The following is a 23,411-nucleotide window of genomic DNA, read 5'->3' as shown; positions in this document are numbered from 1 at the left end:
AAAACCCCCCCCCCCCCCCCCCCCCCCCCCCCCCCCCCCCCCCCTTTTTTTTTTTTTTTAAAAACCCCCAAAAATTTTAAAAAACCCCCCCCCCCCCCTTTTTTTTTTTTTCCCCCCCCCCCCCCCCCCCCAAGGGAATTTTTTCCCCCCCCCCCCCTTTCCCCCCGGGCCCCCAAAAAATTTCCTTTTTCCCCCCCCGGTTTTCCCCCCCCCAAAATTTTTCCCCCCCCCTTTTTCCCCAACCCCCCCCTTTTTCCCCCCGGGGCCCCCCAAAAAACCCCCCCCCAAAAAACCCCGGGGCCCCCCTTTTAAAATTTTTTCCCCCAATTTTTTCCCCCCCAAAAGAACCCCAAAAAACCCCCCCAAAAAAATTTTTTTTGGGGAAAAAATTTTTTTTGGGGGGGGGGGGGGGGAAATTTCCCCCCCCAAAAACCCCCGGGGGCCCCCCCAAAAAAATTTTTCCCCAAAAAAAACCCCCCCCCAAAAAACCCCCCGGGAAAAAAATTTTGGGGGGGAAAAACACTGGTAAAGGGTAAAACGGACAAAACTCAGCTAAAGGATCACGCCCTGGCTTGAAGCGGTTTTAAGCCAATCAGAATAAACAAGGCACACACCCAAAAAGCAACCGGACCATACAGGCGGCCCCCTCAACACACACACACACACACACACACACACACTTTTACGCGCCTTTTCAAAAGAAAAACAAACACAAACCGATGTGAAGACAACCATACGTTCTCATGTGACATGGAAGGCCAGAGTGCACGTCGGACGTTCTCATGTGTGACGTGGAAGGCTAGAGTGCACGTCGGACGTTCTCATGTGTGACATGGAAAGCCAGAGTGCACGTCGGACGTTCTCATGTGTGACATGGAGGGCCAGAGTGCACGTCGGACGTTCTCATGTGTGACATGGAAGGCCAGAGTGCACGTCGGACGTTCTCATGTGTGACATGGAAGGCTAGAGTGCACGTCGGACGTTCTCATGTGTGACATGGAAGGCCAGAGTGCACGTCGGACGTTCTCATGTGACATGGAAGGCCAGAGTGCACGTCGGACGTTCTCATGTGTGACGTGGAAGGCCAGAGTGCACGTCGGACGTTCTCATGTGTGACATGGAAGGCCAGAGTGCACGTCGGTGGTGACAATCCTTGCACGTTCCGACGGAAATCCGCAGGACGGCCATGTGTTGTCCCCGGCTGACACACTGCCTGCCTACGTCACCCCTGGCTAACGTACTGTCTTCCTACGTCACACAATGCCTGACGTACTACCTGGCTACGTCACAGGTGGTGCAGGCCCTGATGGAGAGGTGGGTGGTGGCCTGGTACCGTGGTGGAGCCTCCCGCTGGGGAGGCCACGATGTTTACCTCATCATTTCCTGCAGTGTGGGCAACATGACAATACCACGATGCATCGCCCAATACACGTGGGTACTGGCGTACACCTGGCGTACACCTGGCGTAGACCTGGCGTAGACCTGGCGTAGACTTCGGAGGCTTTCTACCCGATATACTTGTCACACCAACACACAAACCTACTACACCTCCCACACACACACACACACACACACACACACACACACACACACACACACACACACACACACTGCCAACACCAGGTGACCCACCACAAGTATGTAACCCTCCAGGTGACCCACCACAAGTATGTAACCCTCCAGGTGACCCACCACAAGTATGTAACCCTCCAGGTGACCCACCACAAGTATGTAACCCTCCAGGTGACCCACCACAAGTATGTAACCCTCCAGGTGACCCACCACAAGTATGTAACCCTCCAGGTGACCCACCACAAGTATGTAACCCTCCAGGTGACCCACCACAAGTATGTAACCCTCCAGGTGACCCACCACAAGTATGTAACCCTCCAGGTGACCCACCACAAGTATGTAACCCTCCAGGTGACCCACCACAAGTATGTAACCCTCCAGGTGACCCACCACAAGTATGTAACCCTCCAGGTGACCCACCACAAGTATGTAACCCTCCAGGTGACCCCAAAAAGCAAGTGAAAAACTATGGTTCCTCCATCAGTCATCATGACCTGCTTTTACATCCTGAAGAGGATGATGACCTCACTCATGAGACATTCAAAGGTCATAAATGGTGACGTTCAGCATGAAGCAAAGGTCACGACACACTCAGCATGAAGCAGAGGTCACGACACACTCAGCATGAAGCAGAGGTCACGACACACTCAGCATGAAGCAGAGGTCACGACACACTCAGCATGAAGCAGAGGTCACGAGACACTCAGCATGAAGCAGAGGTCACGACACACTCAGCATGAAGCAGAGGTCACGACACACTCAGCATGAAGCAGAGGTCACGACACACTCAGCATGAAGCAGAGGTCACGAGACACTCAGCATGAAGCAGATGTCACGACACACTCAGCATGAAGCAGAGGTCACGACACACTCAGCATGAAGCAGAGGTCACGACACACTCAGCATGAAGCAGAGGTCACGACACACTCAGCATGAAGCACAGGTCACGACACACTCAGCATGAAGCAGAGGTCACGACACACTCACACACACACACACACACACACCATGTACTATGAGCCAGAACTGTTGCTGGCCTAATTAATCTTAACAATAAATACTAAATCATTTAGAAATAATAAAAACTACACTGATTGACCAGACAAGTCACGTGGTCAATGATGTGCACCACGTGACCCCAGCAAGGGTCATTACGTCAGGTAGGCCGCTAAGAAGCGACCCACCACCACCTCCACCACCACCACTCAACACTGCCCCACACCACCACCACCACACAACACTGCCCCACACCACCACACAACACTGCCCCACACCACCACCACCACACAACACTGCCCCACACCACCACCACACGTTGCCCACCCCCCAACCCCATCCTTATAAACCCATTTCCCCCTCCTAATTCTCGCCCCCTCCTCCTCCAAACTTCTACCCAATGATCCCAAACTCAATTCTCTCTCTCTCTCTCTCTCTCTCTCTCTCTCTCTCTCTCTCTCTCTCTCTCTCTCTCTCTCTCTCTCTCTCCTGATGGCCTTACCATTTCCAGCAGCAGCACTGTGACCCTTATGTTTGCTGATGACCTCTGGTGACCTCTGACCTTTGCTCAGAATTCCGCCCACAATCACAGCGTCTGATAATACCGTCAGGCATTTGTCTCACTTATATGACCCAAGTGGTAATGACCATTAGCCAGAAAGCTATTGTTTGCATCATATAACAAAGAAAAAAAAAAAAAATTGAAGATGAAACATTCACGAACAAGTACAGTCTGCTGTCTGTCTCCACACTATCATTCCCGTCCTCCTCAACACAGAGCGAGACGCAGTCGGGTTCATCTGAACTATCCGCTTATCTTCACTACACCGCCAGCGGCAGGTCGAACTCTACAACCAGCACACTCCTCGACACAAGCATTGGTCATGACCATCATAGGGAGTACGAAGGGTCTAGCATGAAGGACTACTAGCACACATGATTGATTAACATGACTGTTAGAGCAAGTAAGTGTAGGGCAAGGATTTGACACCATTAAACACAACGGTACGATACTTGAACGTGACGGTACGACCCAGGTTATGAATGATACCTAGGGGTCGTATGGTCGTACTCAGAGGGTTAAGGACAATGAGTCACACAGTTAATGGACTAATCAGACACACACCAGCTGAAGCAAACTACTGAGATGGTTGTTGACCCACGTGTTAGAGGGTAGGGGGTTGGTCAGGAGAAGGTACAGTGCAAAAACGACAGTTACAGAGTACAGCTGTACTGATTGTATTGGTCTGACTGAAGTGTTTGGTTGGTGAGCTGAAAACGTACCTCGTGACGTCTCTATTATATACCCCCGGGAGACGAGGGGGTGAGAAATACCCCTTTAAGTTATGAGGTAATTTACGTTACATGTTGAACGTATTCACATGAAGACGTAACTCAGGCAAAAGTCTAAACCCGAGCTTTGAGTTTCTGTCAAGTTAAGCAGGCGACACGAGGAGCAGCAGCAGTACTGGTACCTGCAGAAGCAGAAGCAGAAACAACAGCAGAAGGTGTGGCAGCAGCAGTGGGTGATGCAAGAGGAGCCTGCAGCCTGCCTGCCCCTCAGCCTTAGGCCAGAGCCACCATGTGCCACCAACAGCACCCAGCCAGCCAGCCAGCCAGCCAGCTAGCCAGCCAGCAGCAGCAGCAGTAGTAGTAGTGGTTTGTTTTGCAACACGAGACTTCTGCAGCCCCACTTACCCAGCAGCCATGTATGTCTCTCCTCCGCATCCCAGCGACGCATGATGAGAGGGAGGGGCAGCCTGGGAGGGAGGGAGGGAGGGAGGGAAGAAGGTAGGTAACCTGCGAACTGTGAGGCAGAGCTGTCGAGTGAGAGGACTGCCTGGGGGAGCACTAACCAGCCCCCAGACCAGCACCCTAGAACCATCACATGAAATAACGAAACAACGTAACACACACCCCAGTGCGAGGATGACAAGACATGAATATGGTTATAATGTCTGGTAAACATAACGAAAAATATTTTTAAAAAATCCTATACAACAAGACAAAACTGGTTATACCAGGAGAAAAGACATGTATATGAGGAACAGAATAATAAACAAAAACACAGAGAAATAAGGATAAGGACAAGAGGAAAAGTCTAGAATAGTTGGCTAAACAGAGTCGTGTGGAGGAGACCAGTTCAGGGGGGGGAGGGGATGACTACCTCCAACCCTGACGCAAACATTACAAAACAAACCAGTTGGACTCTCATGACCAGGCCTGAAGAATTCACCCCAGAGAGAGAGAGAGAGAGAGAGAGAGAGAGAGAGAGAGAGAGAGAGAGAGAGAGAGAGAGAGAGAGAGAGAGAGAGAGAGAGAGAGAATGCCCTCCAGCATACATGACTCCAGGAAGGGGAGTTGAGATCATGGCACCAGAGCCACACCACATGTGCTCCTCCCGGCCACCACCAGCAGCAGCATCAAGCTGTTCTTCCATGTGGTGTTGGCCTGCAGGATCTCCACCACCACCCGACCCACCACACCACCACCACCACCACAACCCGGCCCACCATCACCACCAACCAGCCCACCACAACGCACCACACGCCCACCATCATCATCACCCGGCCCACCACCATGCACCACAGGCCACCCCCATCATAACTGTGTCGAGTGTAAATAGTTCATTGATCATGTACTTTGCTGTGCGATACAATCATGGTTGCTCAGCCTCTGTCCACACAATTCACTTACTGTGTTAACTGTTAAACAATTCGTTCATTGTTGCCCAATTCTCAAGACCAGTTCACTTATGACGTAACTCATAACCACTGAGGCTCGGTCCCTCCCGGGCCTTGTGTCCACCATGTATCCTCCCGCATCACCACACCGCCCACAGCAGGAGGAGGAGGAGGAGGAGGAGGAGGATTGGCATGACTGCACCAACACACCGCCCACAGGAGGAGGAGGAGGAGGAGGAGGATTGGCATGACTGCACCAACACACCGCCCACAGGAGGAGGAGGAGGAGGAGGAGGATTGGCATGATTGCACCAACACACCGCCCACAGCAGGAGGAGGAGGAGGAGGAGGATTGGCATGACTGCACCAACACACCGCCCACAGGAGGAGGAGGGGCAGGACTCCACACACCACGTCGCCGCTCTTATGGCGGACATATAAATACCAAATCATCCTTTACACACAACAGAACATGTTTTAGGTCTATTTTCTTATAATCATTACAGTGATTCTCAAATCATCAATTCCCTCGTTATGGTGTTATGTTGTAGAGTCCTTCATTACGCTACCTGGGAATGACCCTTGTGTGCGAAGAGGGCCCCGGCCTCACCAGGGGTTCCCACGTGTTGACGTTGTCTCCTTCCTAACTACGTTCCAGGGAGGAATGTGTGACGTCACTCATTCCAGTACTTGCGAAGTCAACCATCGTAAGTGGTCAATGACCTCGACACAATATCCTGCAGCAACTTCACCCGCCCGGCAAGACAGTGCTAACCCACGATGAAACACAAGTCTCCACACAACACCCAGGTTCCTGAAGGATCGTCATGAACACCCAGGTTCCTGAAGGATCGTCATGAACACCCAGGTTCCTGAAGGATCGTCATGAAGAACCAGGTTCCTGAAGGATCGTCATGAACACCCAGGTTCCTGAAGGATCGTCATGAACACCCAGGTTCCTGAAGGATCGTCATGAACACCCAGGTTCCTGAAGGATCGTCATGAAGAACCAGGTTCCTGAAGGATCGTCATGAACACCCAGGTTCCTGAAGGATCGTCATGAACACCCAGGTTCCTGAAGGATCGTCATGAACACCCAGGTTCCTGAAGGATCGTCATGAACAACCAGGTTCCTGAAGGATCGTCATGAACACCCAGGTTCCTGAAGGATCGTCATGAACAACCAGGTTCCTGAAGGATCGTCATGAACAACCAGGTTCCTGAAGGATCGTCATGAACACCCAGGTTCCTGAAGGATCGTCATGAACACCCAGGTTCCTGAAGGATCGTCATGAACAACCAGGTTCCTGAAGGATCGTCATGAACACCCAGGTTCCTGAAGGATCGTCATGAACAACCAGGTTCCTGAAGGATCGTCATGAACAACCAGGTTCCTGAAGGATCGTCATGAACAACTCAAATGACTGACTCCATCATCAACCACTGTAACTGACCACCATGTAGACGCTGGGACACTCCTCAAGTGGAGCAAAGTAAAGCATCCAACACTATGTTTCCTGGAGTGAGGGTAGACACCACAGAAGCCAGGCACAAGTTCCCTCTGTCTGCAACACAATGGAGGCAGTGCAATACATCTTCCAGGTGACCAACCCCAGCAACACAATCGTCACCAACATAACTCTATGTGCTCACCGCTGACACTCTCCCCCTCATCCTCAACCCTCGAGATAGTAGTCTAACTACCAGCTGATGATACCATGATACCTGGTAGATTGGTCCTCTAGAACCTGGCAGGCGGTCCAGTGGTACCTGGCAGACGGTCCAGTGGTACCTGGCAGACGGTCCAGTAGTACCTGGCAGACACTCCAGTGGTACCTGGCAGACAGTACCTGGCCGAAGCCTTTCCACATCTTACATCATCGACCAAGACGTCCCTGACCTGGTGACCTCCGTCCCCTCACTGTGCCTCATTACCAGCCACCCGCACGTGACGTATGGCTTTCACTCACTACCTTCATACACTTGCTCTCGTCCAGTGAACTATACTCTGAGTGCTGGTCCCTTGAGATAATACTATCGCACCTGCCTCCCTGTACGCAAGAACAGAAGCTATAAATGAAGACTCGACAGACGGCAGATAACCAGTTCCAGATGTAGCCATCATGGGTAGCCATGCCATGTGCGTGACGGCGGAGAACAACAGTTATGTTAATCAAATAATAAATGAGGTGAGCACGACGCACAAGTCCTGACGTAATGGTAAAGTCTCGCACGTAGGCTCTCTCTCTCTCTCTCTCTCTCTCTCTCTCTCTCTCTCTCTCTCTCTCTCTCTCTCTCTCTCTCTCTCGTGACTCAGACTTCGTCAGGTTGCCAGCGACACCTCTGACCCATCAGGCTGTTGCTCTCTGCAGGTAATCACACAATTACCTTGGAACAGCAGCGGCAGATCACTTCCTCTTCCGTCCTCGTCTACCTGGGTGCGCCCTTGGAGGCACTCCTGCTGGGCCTCACGGTGGGTCCTCCCTTGTCCCAGCCCCTGGTCCACGCCCTTCTGGTCTTACACTCACCTGTGAATGGAACAGACGTCAGTCAAGAAGTTACCAATGATAAATGTACAAAACATTGACAATAAAACTAAGATATGATCATTGAAGCTACAGGAGCCGACACTCGCGAGCAGATGCAAGTGTGTCTCCTTCCAATACACACATCTTCATTACATGATCGACAAACACTTCTTCACTACATCCTTCAATACCACAACCTGAGCCTCACAGGTCAGGTCAAAAGCCATGGTCAAGGTACTGAGTGTTGGGAAGTAAAAAGATCGACGAACAATATGAAAGTGAGACAAACCAGCTATATTTTCGTCCCAACATAAACACACATCAAAACCAGGACCCAAAGGTTCAGGCATGTTGAAACATTCCTAAATTACAGAAAAACAGTCGAACATTATACAACATTCACGCAACAACAACAAATGGGAGACATGATGGGAGGTGACTCATATACAGCCATGCATGATCAACATGGCAGACGCCTCACACATCACGTCTTACACCTGCTTCATCGTATAACTACACAATACACCACACAAATCATCGCTAACTCAAGCAAAAATGATCAGAATATAATCACTAAGAAATGTGACACATACCTAAACCAGACGCCCATCTCATTTTCTATATCCTGTACAACAAATTGGTCTTGTTAAACAGACAGGAAACTTCGTCAGTGTCTGTCAGTAGCCACCAGTGCACCAGCGGCACATCGCTCTCTTGTTCAAATCGTATTACGTAACCCAGACTCCAGCGTTTATACGCCTACGTTACTGATGCGTTCCTGAGCTGCAGCAGACTATGTCCCCGGCATCTCAAAAGTCAGCTTTATTCTCCATCTGGTTTGCAATCCCTCACCTAATTCCCAAGTCATGTAACTGTCTTATGTAACCGCCAGCAGGACCCTGTATCCTCTAAGCTCTACGTCATGTATGTGACGTAACCTACACATTTTCTGGATCATTCCCAGTGCAGATGCGTCCTCTATACCGCATGTCTTCCATGGGATGTTTCTTAACATTCCTTTGTATTGCTATAAACCTCAGGACATTGTGTACATCATCATCCTGGTTCTGAAGCGGAAAATAAAACCGATGCACATTACTGATGATGACTGGGCGGGTGAGGTCCATCCCTGACGGAGGTGGGTGCTGTGTGGGAAGACCTTCCCGGCCTGCAGATGACGCCCGTAGGTCGCGGGTGTCGAGAGCCAGAGGCAGTGAGAGCCAGCAGGAGTTGTGGGGGAAAGTGAGGGTGAGTAAAGTAAGGAGAGTGAGTGAGAGGGAGGTTATGGAAGGTGAGGAAAGTATGGTCAACACCAGGCAGTAAGAAAAGCAAATACGACAAAAGTATACATGTGGGACGGAGAATGTGAAACATGAAGAAAATGAGAGAAGGGGTCACTCATGAAAAAGTCAGAGAATACAGAAACCATTTGTAACCCAACACCAAAGGTAAACTAGCATAGCAACGCTTTGTTTATGTTTATGCAAACAAATAAAGCCTCTTCAATCCTCACTGCAGCAAGCACAATCCTGCTCGATATTTTCCATGTTTCTCTACAACTGTTTGCTTGAAGGAGGCATCATCATCACACACTCCCTCTTGTTGGGTAATGGAACATTTAACCGGATATCAGGTGAACCATGGGAGGGAGGCTTCCCGTGTGTGTGTGTGTGTGTGTGTGTGTGTGTGTGTGTGTGTGTGTGTGTGTGTGTGTAAGAGTCATGTGAGAGGCGCCATTCACCTGAGACGGAGGTCGTCCCTCCTGTCAGGCCAACTCACCAACGATAACCTTCACAATGATATCAGTGTAACATGACACGCCGTCTATATCACACCACAACTCGACCCACCAACACAACCAAACCGTGTCTTCCTCAGCATCAAAAGTCATTGTTGTTGTCCATTACGTTTGGTCTGATATATTCTGAGTTACTGTGAGGAGGTGTGGTGGCGTGGGAGACTCAGAGGAGGGTGTGTGGTGGTGTGGGAGACTCAGAGGAGGGTGTGTGGTGGTGTGGGAGACTCAGAGGAGGGTGTGTGGTGGTGTGGGAGACTCAGAGGAGGGTGTGTGGTGGTGTGGGAGACTCAGAGGAGGGTGTGTGGTGGTGTGGGAGACTCAGAGGAGGGTGTGTGGTGGTGTGGGAGACTCAGAGGAGGGTGTGTGGTGGTGTGGGAGACTCAGAGGAGGGTGTGTGGTGGTGTGGGAGACTCAGAGGAGGGTGTGTGGTGGTGTGGGAGACTCAGAGGAGGGTGTGTGGTGGTGTGGGAGACTCAGAGGAGGGTGTGTGGCAGCGAGTGGCTACCCTTCCTGACGTAACACAAACCAGGCTTACCCTGAGGTCAGGGGAGGAACCCTCCCTGGCCAACCTCCACCACGAACCATCACTTCCCTCAAGTGCCCTCATACCTAACCATCATTCAGCTGGCAGCCGAGGGGAGGCACTTATGAAGAGGCCTATACTACATGTATGGTAATGCTGGCCTTTACTCAGTACGTACAGACGATGTAAATGATGGAGAGCTGCTGCACGTGGCGCAGGATTAATAAAGAAGGTTAGATGGGTTGAATTCTGGAGGAATGATGGTAGCAGGGTTCCCGTGGCGCTGGTGCAGGTGCTGGAAGTGAGACACATGTCCTGAGTGCTGGAGCCAGAGAATTTAATGTATGACTGGCGGTGATGCAAGCAATGTGAGGTGTGATGAGGCAGGCCGTTCCATGGATGCCGGGTCTCGTGGAGCTTCTACAAGGAAAAAGTGATGCTTAGGTCTTAAGTTAGCCGGCGGTTGTCGACGTTTTGAGCATTGTGTTGCAGAAGATAAGGCCGTAAGTTCCACAGTTGAGGCAGCTGTAGAACACGGGCGGTGGTGATAACCCTTGGGGGTCAAGCCAGAGGAGATCGTCAAAGATGAGTAACCCTGGCGAGGAGTAATGGGCCATGAGACACACAGTTGACGTTTCCAGGAGGAGATGGCGCCTAGGTGTCTCACAGCCAGGCACTGCTTCACTGACTCGCTGCCTCACTGATGTACGAGTATTCATGAACCAGACGGATCGACAACGCCAAGAGCGTTGACTGCTTCGACGAAGCCGTCGAGTTCACAGACATGGGTTCCCTTGGGGATGAAGGAAAGGCCAAACAGGGCCACATGTCCCTCTGGTCAAGGTGACTGGACTGCTGCAGAAGGTCGGGTGTCGCTCAGGCCGTGGGCATATCACGGCCACGTGGGCTTCCTGTAGTAGCACTGGGAGAGGGCGCTGCCACCCATGTGTGAGCCGTCAGTTCTGCCTGAATGTCCGAAATCCTGAGACACTTGTGTGTGGTTCTGGAAGCAGACGCCACACTTGGGGAGGGGAGGAGGCAGCAGCAGCAGTAGGACCATTAAACAGCCAGAGCGCCGGGAGGCAGGCAGCCGGGCCGCTCGTGCCTCAAGGTGACCCTCCACACGACGAGGGGAATCACCGGCAGCTGTGAATGGCGGAGGGAGAGGGGAGGCGATACACGAGGGAAGATTAGAAATGGATGAGGCAAACAAAAGGGGAAAATAGAAGAATGAAGAGTAAGGAGCGGGAGAGGGTAGTGAGTAGTGAAGGAACAAACACTACTCCAGGAAGAGTGGTTGGTTCTGGAGAGATCAGACAGTGAGGGGAGGGACGTGGTGATGAGACTGAAGAGGCGAATATGATCACCTTCATGAACCGAACATGGAGAAGAAGACGCTAATGACGCCCACCAGAGAGCAGGATGCTGCCTGAGGGGGAGGTAGGGTGTGGAGGCTGGAGTAAGACATGCAGGTAAGTGAGGGAACACAACAATGGTAAACATCAACGAAACAAAATTCACAGGAGGTCAGTCCGTCTCGAGGCGTCATCATCTGCCACAGGGAACCACAAAACCACTCTGCTGGTCCACACACTGAACCACTCTGCTGGTCCACACACTGAACCACTCTGCTGGTCCACACACTGAACCACTCTGCTGGTCCACACACTGATGATCACAGTGATACACCACCATGACCACTCTCACCATTATGACCTGTTACGCAAAAAACGTACAATATATAAGAGCAAAAACACAATAATATCTGACAATGAAGATTCATTAACGCTTCAAAGAGATGTATGTATAAAAATACACACACACACACACACACACGCACACACACATACACACACACACATAAATAAATATATATATATATATATATATATATATATATATATATATATATATATATATATATATATATATATATATATATCACGATGGTTGTGTAGGCGGCCGATAATACGAAGACTCATACAGATAATGGCATGATGAAGCAGAGGGAGACGAACTGTAGGTCTGGAAGTGAAGATGGGTAGATAAAGGAGGATTGGGAAAGGAGGGGGAGGATGGGTAGAGGGAACATCGAGAAAGGCTGGGTGTAATAATTCTTCAAGGTTGCGTACGTGTGTGTGTGTGTGTGTGTGTGTGTGTGCGTGCGTGCGTGCGTGCGTGCGTGCGTGCGTGCGTGCGTGCGTGCGTGTGCGCGCGCGTGTGTGTGTGTGTGTGTGTGTGTGTGTGTGTGTGTGTGTGTGTGTGTGTGCGTGCGTGCGTGCGTGCGTGCGTGCGTGCGTGCGTGCGTGTGCGTGCGTGTGTGTGCGCGCGTGCGTGTGTGTGTATGTGTGTGTGTGTGTGTGTGTGTAGAGGCGCCCCAGCACCACGTTAACACATGGTTGGGTAACAGATGGCGGTCATCACTCTAACACACAGGCCGTTCGTATCTTACTTTCCTCTGTAGGTTGGGTACGACGGTAGGATCCTCCCACCCGAGGGTATGATGGTCAGAGGTCACGCAACCATACCCAGTGGTCACCCCACACTGCTGAGGGGACGTGAACCTCCTAGTGGTCACCCCACACTGCTGAGGGGACGTGAAGCTCCCAGTGGTCACCCCACACTGCTGAGGGGACGTGAAGCTCCCAGTGGTCACCCCACACTGCTGAGGGGACGTGAAGCTCCCAGTGGTCACCCCACACTGCTGAGGGGACGTGAACCTATCAAGGACCATCAGCGGGTGGTTCACTGGTCCTGTCCGGACATTACCAATAATACATGACGGGTTCAGAACACGTCACCATGGGATCAGAACACGTCACCACGGGTTCAGAACACGTCACCACGGGTTCAGAACACGTCACCACGGGTTCAGAACACGTCACCACGGGTTCAGAACACGTCACCATGGGATCAGAACACGTCACCACGGGTTCAGAACACGTCACCATGGGATCAGAACACGTCACCACGGGATCAGAACACGTCACCACGGGATCAGAACACGTCACCACGGGATCAGAACACGTCACCATGGGATCAGAACACGTCACCACGGGTTAAGAACACGTCACCACGGGATCAGAACACGTCACCACGGGATCAGAACACGTCACCACGGGTTAAGAACACGTCACCACGGGATCAGAACACGTCACCACGGGTTCAGAACACGTCACCACGGGTTCAGAACACGTCACCACGGGTTCAGAACACGTCACCATGGGATCAGAACACGTCACCACGGGTTCAGAACACGTCACCATGGGATCAGAACACGTCACCACGGGATCAGAACACGTCACCACGGGATCAGAACACGTCACCACGGGATCAGAACACGTCACCATGGGATCAGAACACGTCACCACGGGTTAAGAACACGTCACCACGGGATCAGAACACGTCACCACGGGATCAGAACACGTCACCACGGGTTAAGAACACGTCACCACGGGATCAGAACACGTCACCACGGGTTCAGAACACGTCACCACGGGATCAGAACACGTCACCACGGGATCAGAACACGTCACCAATGAAGAAGACTTTATAGGTCAATACAAAAGTCCTACAAGTACTTAGAGAAAATCGTGCCAGGTAGAATATGGACGAAGGAAAACTTTATCAGAGATGACGGAACTGAACGAGTGGATAACAACGTTTTATCAGCGTAGATAACGAGATGCAACATCAGAAAAGACGAAACGTCATCAGGTGCAGGGTCAGGTCAGGTCACCTCTCTTCCTCCGTCCATGGTTTGGTCAAGAGAGAGAGAGAGAGAGAGAGAGAGAGAGAGAGAGAGAGAGAGAGAGAGAGAGAGAGAGAGAGAGAGAGAGAGAGAGAGAGAGTCCTTACTGTTTGGGATTTCCAACCTTAGCAGTGTTAAGGATCCAGGTTTCCCTCCAGACCTGCCACGACGCACGTGCAGGCACACTGCAACACGCGGCACCACAACACGTGACCACACCAACCCAGAGACGAAGGTACAGACAAGAGGCGTCAGGTTACACAGGATCTGAAGGAAGGGGTAATTAACTCCAGCCAGGGAGACACGAGGGATGTCTGCTGATGATGAGGTCTGGGGGTTAGTGTGGGGAGGGGAATGGGAGGAGAAGCAGAATGTTTTAAGGAAAAAAAAAATGTCTCCCCTCCTTCTACCCCCCTCCCAACTGCCCCCCCCCCCTTCCCCTGCCCCTGCCCCCCGCCAGGTACCGCTGCACAGTGTTGCCAGCGAGGCACCAAAACAACCAGAGCCCTCTACCCAGGGCTGGGTCATGAACACCAGAAGGTGTTCCCCATCTTGTCAACTTGGTGGTTTGCCCACGACACTGGCGGGCTTAATGACCCTGACACGCAATGACCCTACAGCTCAAGTATCTAACCATGGAAGCGACTGACCACCAACAGCTGGTGACTGGGAACTACACTACACTTTCCCCGAGCGAGTATGGGGGTATGACCAGGGGAAGGGGTCATCTTATATTACTGAGCCGTCATGCAAGATTGTGTTGTGATGATGCATGGCTTCTGTCATCAAACCTCCGCACACTGGTGCGACCACACGACTCCTGCGGGTCAGGTCACCGCACAAGGTCACAGATTAAAGAGAGTATCTCTCAGTAAACTGCAACATTAACATATATAAACATACACTCATGAACACACGACACATTGAACACACGACACATTTATGTAAGAACTTGATGTCAAAACTTTATATATAAAAAGGCAGTTGAGTCATAACAATTACACAGAACAATTACAGATGACGAAGACAATGTGGACGAGGTCACAGCTGTAGGTGGGCGACCTCGCCAATGTTAGACGCGACCAAAGTCTTCCAGAGCAGCACCGCCGCCAGCCAACACATGGGGAAGAAAGTAGGTGAGTGAGGAAAACAGACAGGCCAGGAGGGTCGACGGCCACTGCCACTCACTGTATGAAATGACCCATAAAGGATTTTTACGATAAGGCCGCCTTGCTCGTATTCTGGCAAAGTCCTCATCTGCAGCGGACGACCAGTTGACGCTCCCGCCCGGGACCCCACTTACCCCCTCCCTCCCACCCACCCACAAGTCCTGATTTAAAAGTGACTCTCACTCACTGCCTCTCACTCACTGCCTCTTACCGTTATGGGCCGGCCATATTTACTGGCCCGTCTTAAGGACTCCAACTGACGACATGGAAACGTTTGGCTCATGATATGTGAGGGTCAAGCTCACTCACTCACTCACTCGCTCAGGCTCAGTGGTGCAGCCTGGTGAGGGCTGAGGCTCAGACTCTGGTCGCAGGAGGCTGGAGATGAGAGGAGTGTGAAGCCCTGAGGATGGACGCCCTAGATAGGGCAAGACTCTGAAGTCTTGGCCAGATGTTTACGTTTCATATCACTTCATCCTACTTCAGAGTTCTATCATTTTCTATTTACATTCCGTTCCAGGTGCAATTTAAGTAACGGTTTCTATGTGTGACAGAAGATTCAATACCTGAGAACCAAGTCTCGTTGATGGAAGCTGATGAGGGTCTTCCAAATGTAGACGAAAAACAGTGTAGCCAGAGTGGGTCGGTGAGGAGCCTCCGGGAAGCGAGTGTTGGCTACCTTCCTTCTTCCCCAGCACCACGTGCGCTTATCTGCCCAACACCCTCCTCTCTCTCCTGCACTCCACCATAACCACGCACCTCTTCACCACGCTCAGACCCTTGGGTATAATGGCCTGGCCTTTACCTGACCCTTATGGGTCAAGTCAGAGGTCATACCAAAGCGTCGTAGCGTCGAGTTCAAGAGGTTAAACTCATCTTACAAATCCTTCCTGTGGGAGGACGAGAGCAAAACACTTCTAAGCCCGATGTTGTTTACATTGTGTGGTCCGCGATAACATCTGACAGTCGACACTCGACAATTTCCAGAACTTATACTGGGCAGCGAACCACAGTTGGCTGCTTGTAGCAGTGTCTGGTGAGCGGTGGTGGGTGCAGCTGCGGTAACTTATTTACCAGAGACCACAATAAACCCTCCAAGTTTACAAAACCCACCAGATAAAAGGTGATCATATTCACACATGTGTAACAAGCAGGTCTGTTAATGCGCAGTTGGAACACAAGAACAACGTCCGTATGATTCATAACTTGACTCACACCACAAGAATCATTGGACTTTACAAATGTCTTGTTTTCTTTATTCAGTAACTATGGAAAGAGTTCCTGGCATACAAGATAAAGGCACAAATCCCTCAAGCAATTCAACTAATTCCATCAATTCTGTACACAATGTCCACATACTGTTTGTGGCGTAGGTAGCGGTCAGCGTTCCTGACCATGACGCATTCACGCCGGGCCCCCAGGTCCAGGGTACAGGTTCGAATCCTGAATCCGGTAGTCGGTCCACAGTCAACCCAGAACTATTTCCTTGAACAGTACAGTAAAAACAAATCCCCAACATATTTTCCAACATAAAATCAATGAAGCATCATCATCGTCGACCATAATGTATCCAAACTCCTCATGTTTACACTGGGTATGAGAGTCATAACAAAAGACAGAGGACACCGACGCGAAGACACGAGATAAACATGGGCGTAGCTTCGTCCCCTTACCCTACCACCACCACCCTAGCCTAACCCTACCACACCTCCAGCACGAACAACAGGTAGGGCGAGCAGGGAGTCCAAGGGAAAGAGAAGGGAGCTCATATCTACATATAGGCAAGGTGCTCTGTCAGATACTGACCCACACACACACACACACACACACACACACACACACACACATACACACACACACACACACACACACACACACACACACACACACATACACACACACACACACACATACACACACACACACACACACACACACACTACACACGAAGGGAGATCAGTTCTTATCTGGTCGTGATCATATAAGATGATCACATTACAGGGTAAACTATTAATGTTTCTGGTTAGTGGGGTGACGAGGTAACATGGCATGAATGGGGCTCCTGTTGCTGCTGCTAACTCGCTCCACACACGCTCCGGAATGGCTGCTAACCAGAGAGAGAGAGAGAGAGAGAGAGAGAGAGAGAGAGAGAGAGAGAGAGAGAGAGAGAGAGAGAGAGAGAGAGAGAGAGAGAGGGGGGGGGGGGGTACGAGTAACTGTGCGGGACTTAGTAAACCCAAGGAAGGAGGGAAGCCAAAACCGTGCCGACAGAGATGGCCAACCAACCCACCCTCCTCCCACACCACAGTCCGTCCCACCAACACTAACCAACCCACCCTCCTCCCACACCACAGTCCGTCCCACCACACCACCTCAGTCGTCCCACCAACACCAACCAACCCACCCTCCTCCCACACCACAGTCCGTCCACCAACACCAACCAACCCACCCTCCTCCCACACCACAGTCCGTCCCACCAACACCAAGTGACCAGCACGACGTGCGCCACAGCTGGCCGGAGGTGCGTGCCTCCAGGATCAGAGTGTACTAAGTCGTGTTTTCAAGAGCAACTTCAAGAAGATGCTCAAGAGGCGCAGACTAAGATGGGGAGAGTCCGTGATGCCTCACTCTATATTTGTAAACTCCCGGAACAATGTGGCCGGGGCAAGGGCGGCTTCAGGCACCAACACACGCAACATGTGTACCCCAGACGGAGGCAACACATCAAGTTGACGGCAACACAACCTGGCATCGGCAACACAGGGTCACACACACAAAGCTGAATGCATGATTCACCACCACTGTGTCATGTGCATGGCTATAATAACCTATTTTTTCAACTAATACAGTATTGTTAATGTTAACCTGTACAGTATTGTTAATGTTAACCTGTACAGTATTGTTAATGTTAACCTGTACAGTATTGTTAATGTTAACCTGTACAGTATTGTTAATGTTAACCTGTACAGTATTGTTAATGTTAACCTGTACAGTATTGTTAATGTTAACCTGTACAATATTGTTAATCCTCGTGTCTTCCTCTGATGTGATCGACCATTACTGTACGTCTGTATGTTGGTCACCCGAACGTCATGTATGACTGACTATATTGAACCTCTCGTCACCAGACGCCCCAGCTCCCAAGCTCTGTCCTGGATGGCTACGCGGGTAACACCACCCCTGCAGAGACCCCCACCTCAGGACACAGTAAAGAAAAAAAAAAGAAAAGCAAAAAACGCCAGCGGTTCCCTGAGAGAAGTGAGGAAACTTTGACTCCCCGGCGAAGACAGACGCGCTGAGGACAAAAAATTAAAGCGAAGGAGGAAAGCGGCCAGTGGCGCCGACCTGGGATGAAAGGACGGCAGGGTTGGCCAACACCAGGAGATGTTGAAGCCTCGCCAGACGAAGCTTAGTCAAACACGGCCCCTTGCCTTCACCCTGCCCGACCACCACCCACCCTTGACCCAAGTGGAGGACGATGATGCACATACACCAGTGCCAACATGACGAAGAGCGAATACCTCAGTATCTCGGGCAAGAAAGTTCGGCTTCATAACATATAAAGGCAGGAGGTCCAGTACAGGGTACAGACCAAAGATACCAATGTGTACAAAGGTAACCACAAATAATAGATTATAACTGATCCACCAGTGACAACATGGCACGAGACTGGCACTAGCCCTCCATAGCTTTCAGCCGCTGGCCAATCCCGTGGAGGGTAACAAGAAAATTAACCGTTATATAGTTTTTTGGGGGCAACTCATTCGACATGACAGATGTACGACAAGACCCCTAAGCCTGCGAGAGTCAGCAACTTGAAAGTAAAATTTTCAGTTATATTAATGTGTAAAATGAGTTTAGCATACATAAATAGATTTGGATAATTGATATTGCAATAATTAATAATACATAAACAACTCATATATACAGATGTGTAGATATTACTTTTACAACTTTTATACAGATGTATAGATATTACTTTTACAACTTTCAAAATGATTTTTCCCCACGATAGCAGAAGAGTTGCTTCCTAAACACTTGAGTTAATGAACTATCTGAGGGCAGAAGATCCTCCAGTTAACCACAAAGTTCTTCATTTACAAACTCGAGTCATTAGCAAACATTGCCAATCAGCCTCAGTGAAGCGCAGGCCATGAAACAGAACTGGAGTTCCCGCACACAGGCGAGGCTTGACGAAGCCCTTGAGCACTGCGGTACGATCTTTGAGCACTACGGTACGATCTTTGAGCACTGCGGTACGATCATTAGCACTGCGGTACGATCCTTGAGCACTGCGGTACGATCTTTGAGCACTGCGGTACGATCATTAGCACTGCGGTACGATCCTTGAGCACTGCGGTACGATTATTAGCACTGCGGTACGATCTTTAGCACTGCGGTACGATCTTTAAGCACTGCGGTACGATCCTTGAGCACTGCGGTACGATAATTAGCACTGCGGGTACAATCCTTGAGCACTGCGGTACGATAATTAGCACTGCGGGTACGATCCTTGAGCACTGCGGTACGATCCTTGAGCACTGCGGTACGATAATTAGCACTGCGGGTACGATCCTTGAGCACTGCGGTACGATCCTTGAGCACTGCGGTACGATAATTAGCACTGCGGGTACGATCCTTGAGAACGACAGTTCAGTCACTGGGTTTGCTGGCCTAAGTCATGCTGCACGGGACTGACCATTCTCATGTTTACTTTGTTTTTCTTTTTCCGGTGGAGGCTCCAGTCACGGACAAAAACCCACATCAAGGCCCAGGCCTTCACTGAAATATAGAGAGGATTATGAGACGGAAAAATAAAAGACAAGGGAAAGTAATTACAAATTTTGGAGGAAGTGAAAAATCTGGCGAGAGTTACCGTACGTCGCTATCGTGACCAGACCGGACCAGCCTAGTATAGAATATTCGTGTGTTCATTTTGATGGGTTTGGCTCGAGCGCTACACCTACAGTAAGGTATCCTTAAAACCTTGACACATCAGACTCTCTAAGTTGATTACGTCAGCTGCCATCCTGGGCAACTCAGTCCTTACATCCCACACGGACTCGTATGTGAAGAAATAGATTTGTGCTTCCCACAACTACCATGCAGGACAACGCATGCTTACAAGTGATGATGGATCCTTGTGGGGAAACGGTGAGGCCGGCGCAGGTTATGGTGTTTGCATCAATAACAACCTTATCCACTCTCAACAAGCAGATCTTAGCCTTTGGTCCAGCTCTATCCACTAGTGTGTTCTCTCTCATGAGGAATCTGGTCCAGCAACGGATACTACTGATCATTTTTGCCTAAAGTTACATCAATATGGAAGACACCGGACCCATACTAGCCACTGTGATAACTGCCAGGCTACGTCTGAGGTACAGGTACATGTGGCAAGTCGTGTGAAACCATGATCATGAACATTCCAGATGTTCATTCTGTTCTGCACCTGATGAACATAAACTAACCGGTACAAGGGATATGGTTCACCCTCTCCACCAGCACCTCACTTACTCACCTTCTCCTTATCGCGCCTCTTAATTACCCAGGCTGCCGCTGATGACCCCTGTAACAATGGTCCTCCTGTGGGGTCATCACGGGCGTCCCGGTAAACATATATCCAGTTCCTGGGTTTCCTTACAGTACGTGTCCCACTTACTTAGTCACAGGACTGTGTACAGTGACCTGAGTGTCTTGATAATGTAATCCTAGTCTGAGAGATTACCTTAACTGTTACTAGTAATTCTGGCAAAAATTAAGAGATCAATACTTTTATAATTGGTAAATTACGTTAATGATTATCAAAGGGGGAGTTGGTTAACATTTATCAATACCTCACATGTTCCCCTTCTTATCTTCCCCCTTAATTATCCTACATCAAACTACTGCCTTCCAGTACTGTCATCACAACCCTGGGACCAGCTTCAAGGTCGCGCTCCACGCAGGAGCAGGGGAGTAATGGACTCCTCTGAAATGAGAAGGTTCTCGACAAGAACTGTACTGTTGTACTCCTTTCCCTCCACAGACGATAATAGAGGCCGGTGGCCTGGCCTGCAGCGTGTGAGCACTACCTGGTGGAGACCAGTAACAACAGACTTCACTAATACAAGTAACTTGACAAAGTGAAATACAAGTTAACAACAACAACAAGATCCTGTGACCCTGGCGCATTTCCTCAGGTTATGTATCCACTCATTGTTTACATCTTGCTCAGCTTGACGCATGCGCCTATTCTCCAGGGGTTTTCTGTTTCCACTGTATCGATGTAATAACCTGACCCATCCCAACAAACCTCGCACTAAAAATAAACTCGGGAATCAAATTCTCTGCCCACCAGATGTTTGTATACTGAGCAGGGGGAGAGGTGCGGCGCCGCCGCCAGACAGACTCAAAGCCGGAGAAGCCTCACTCACTCCCGCAGCAACGACCAACCCTCCCGGAATGATGATTACGAACAATGCTTGTGCTACAGTTGTCCACATGACGGATGTATGGCTGACAACTGTACCGCTGAAATTAATAGAGACGACAGTGGCATTACTGAAGGTTCCAGGCGACAACTGCAAACCTAAGGGTTCCAGAGTTGCACCATTGCCGGCGTCATCCTCCACACTTCCTTGGTTCTGAAGTCTCCAGTTCCAACAGTCGTTCCTGGATTCACTTTCTTCACAGTATCATAGTGTCCAGTCCTCAGTCCAGTCCACACCGACGGACTGAAAGCTACCAGTCCAGTTGTGGGCACGACCACAGCTCACGTGTGGTCTGGTGAGTTCACCTCAACAAAGACAACGAAATCAACATCCACGACACACAGTCCACCTGGGCTGACGGCATCTTCCCTGAAGGAGTCCAGGATGAGCTTCCTGAAGTTGAGGAACATCGAGCCTGGACCTCCCGCCCCTGTGGCTCACACTGTGTTAGTTTCTTATCACAGGGAACCCCGCGGGGCAATAAACATGAGGTATGCCAGCTGAACTCGTTTCATCCAAACCCTGACGCACAAACAGACAAGTCAATAAAGATGTATACAAAGATAAACACTTAAAGAGACAAAATAATTAATCAGTCGCGTGCAGCAGATACGTGGCAGAAAACTAAACGCCATGAAGCACGCGAACAAAGGCGCATACTGCAACCATTCACCAGGCTCCCCTCCGTCCACTCCCGACCCAACCCCACACACGATTTAGGAGGTTCGCACCGTGGCCACACCTTCCCTAGGATCAGGAGGGAGGCACTCGACAACACACGTGCTAAAAATGGCGGCTTTGTTATTATCATGGCCCTGGCCCACCCGACCCCTGGTGCCTGTACCTTCCGTGCCACTGGTCCAGCCTCGCTGGTGCCTGTATCTAGGGTGCCACTGGAGCAGCCTCTCTGGTGCCTGTATCTAGGGTGCCACTGGAGCAGCCTCCCTGGACGCCAGGCAGGCAACACGGCAGGAACTGATGACCACGGTTAGATGAAGGATCCCAGTGGGACAAGGGTGAAGGATGGCATACATGAGAGAGATAAAGGGGTTAATGATTGTGAGGGATGTTAGGAGGTATGGTAAGGGAGGCCCAGACCAGTGACAGGGTCGGGAGGTGAACTGAAGCATGAGAGGGTGTTACGGTGGCTGATGGCTGGAGGTAAGGTGACATGGTGAGGCTGGTGGAGGCCACGCCACACCACAGTGAGCCAGGGATCCCTCACACAGCCACACACACACCAGGTTACAAGGGTAAAACAACCCACCAACAAATCCTACCGAGCAACATTTTTTTCCCTTCTGTGTGAGTTAAAAGTTCAACTTTTTTATGTACGGTGAGCAAGATGGCAAGGACGTAAGCTGCCCCTATCATGGCCACCTCAGGTGATAGGAAAATATGTAAGGAAAATGAATGAAGAAATCAATCCCAGTTCTTCAGGTGTGTGTAGACCAAACTTCTAAAGGAAGGAAGGTTTTTAAGGTGACAACAGTAAATATATACCTTAAATACATTTCACCTCATTCCACTCAGTACGATTCTTCCTGTCCATGCTGGCAAGTGTTGTGTAGCTGTCATGAGGAGCCATGATGTGTTTCATCCTTAGGCACTATGGCACGGGTAACTCCAACATGCCACACAGTCAGTCACCCTCTCTCCCTGCCCTTCCTCCTCCCTCGCCCCAGGAGCCAGCCCTGGCCGCCAGCCTTAGCTCGTCCAGTACGTCACCCATACACCACTCCGCGCGTTCTCTGTCGTTATCCCACACAGCCGGGCCCTGAACCCTCTCGCTGAACGGAGAGAGAGAGAGAGAGAGAGAGAGAGAGAGAGAGAGAGAGAGAGAGAGAGAGAGAGAGAGAGAGAGAGAGAGAGAGATGCAGGGAGGAGAGACAGAGGCATTTATTCACCACATGCCAGGCC

At 50.5% G+C, this 23,411-nt stretch overlaps 1 protein-coding gene across 4 annotated transcripts in view; it reads right to left on the bottom strand.

The window, feature by feature from the left end:
- GEFmeso (Guanine nucleotide exchange factor in mesoderm) overlaps positions 1–23,411 on the bottom strand; it is a 360,741-nt gene that overhangs the window by 200,838 nt on the left and 136,492 nt on the right. For 2 of the 4 annotated variants that reach the window (XM_071666349.1, XM_071666350.1), the window contains exon 1: positions 7,641–7,780. The exons of the other annotated variants lie outside the window; for them this stretch is intronic. The gene's annotated coding sequence lies outside the window, so the exon portion shown is untranslated. Of the gene's footprint in view, positions 1–7,640; positions 7,781–23,411 lie in introns of those variants that run through there. 4 annotated transcript variants of the gene reach the window in all.

The sequence above is a fragment of the Panulirus ornatus genome, chromosome 11 (genome assembly GCF_036320965.1).
Source record: "Panulirus ornatus isolate Po-2019 chromosome 11, ASM3632096v1, whole genome shotgun sequence".
Classification (NCBI taxonomy): Eukaryota; Metazoa; Arthropoda; class Malacostraca; order Decapoda; family Palinuridae; genus Panulirus; species Panulirus ornatus.
Note: the sequence above shows the minus strand (reverse complement) of the source record. Positions and strands in the feature narration are given on the sequence as shown.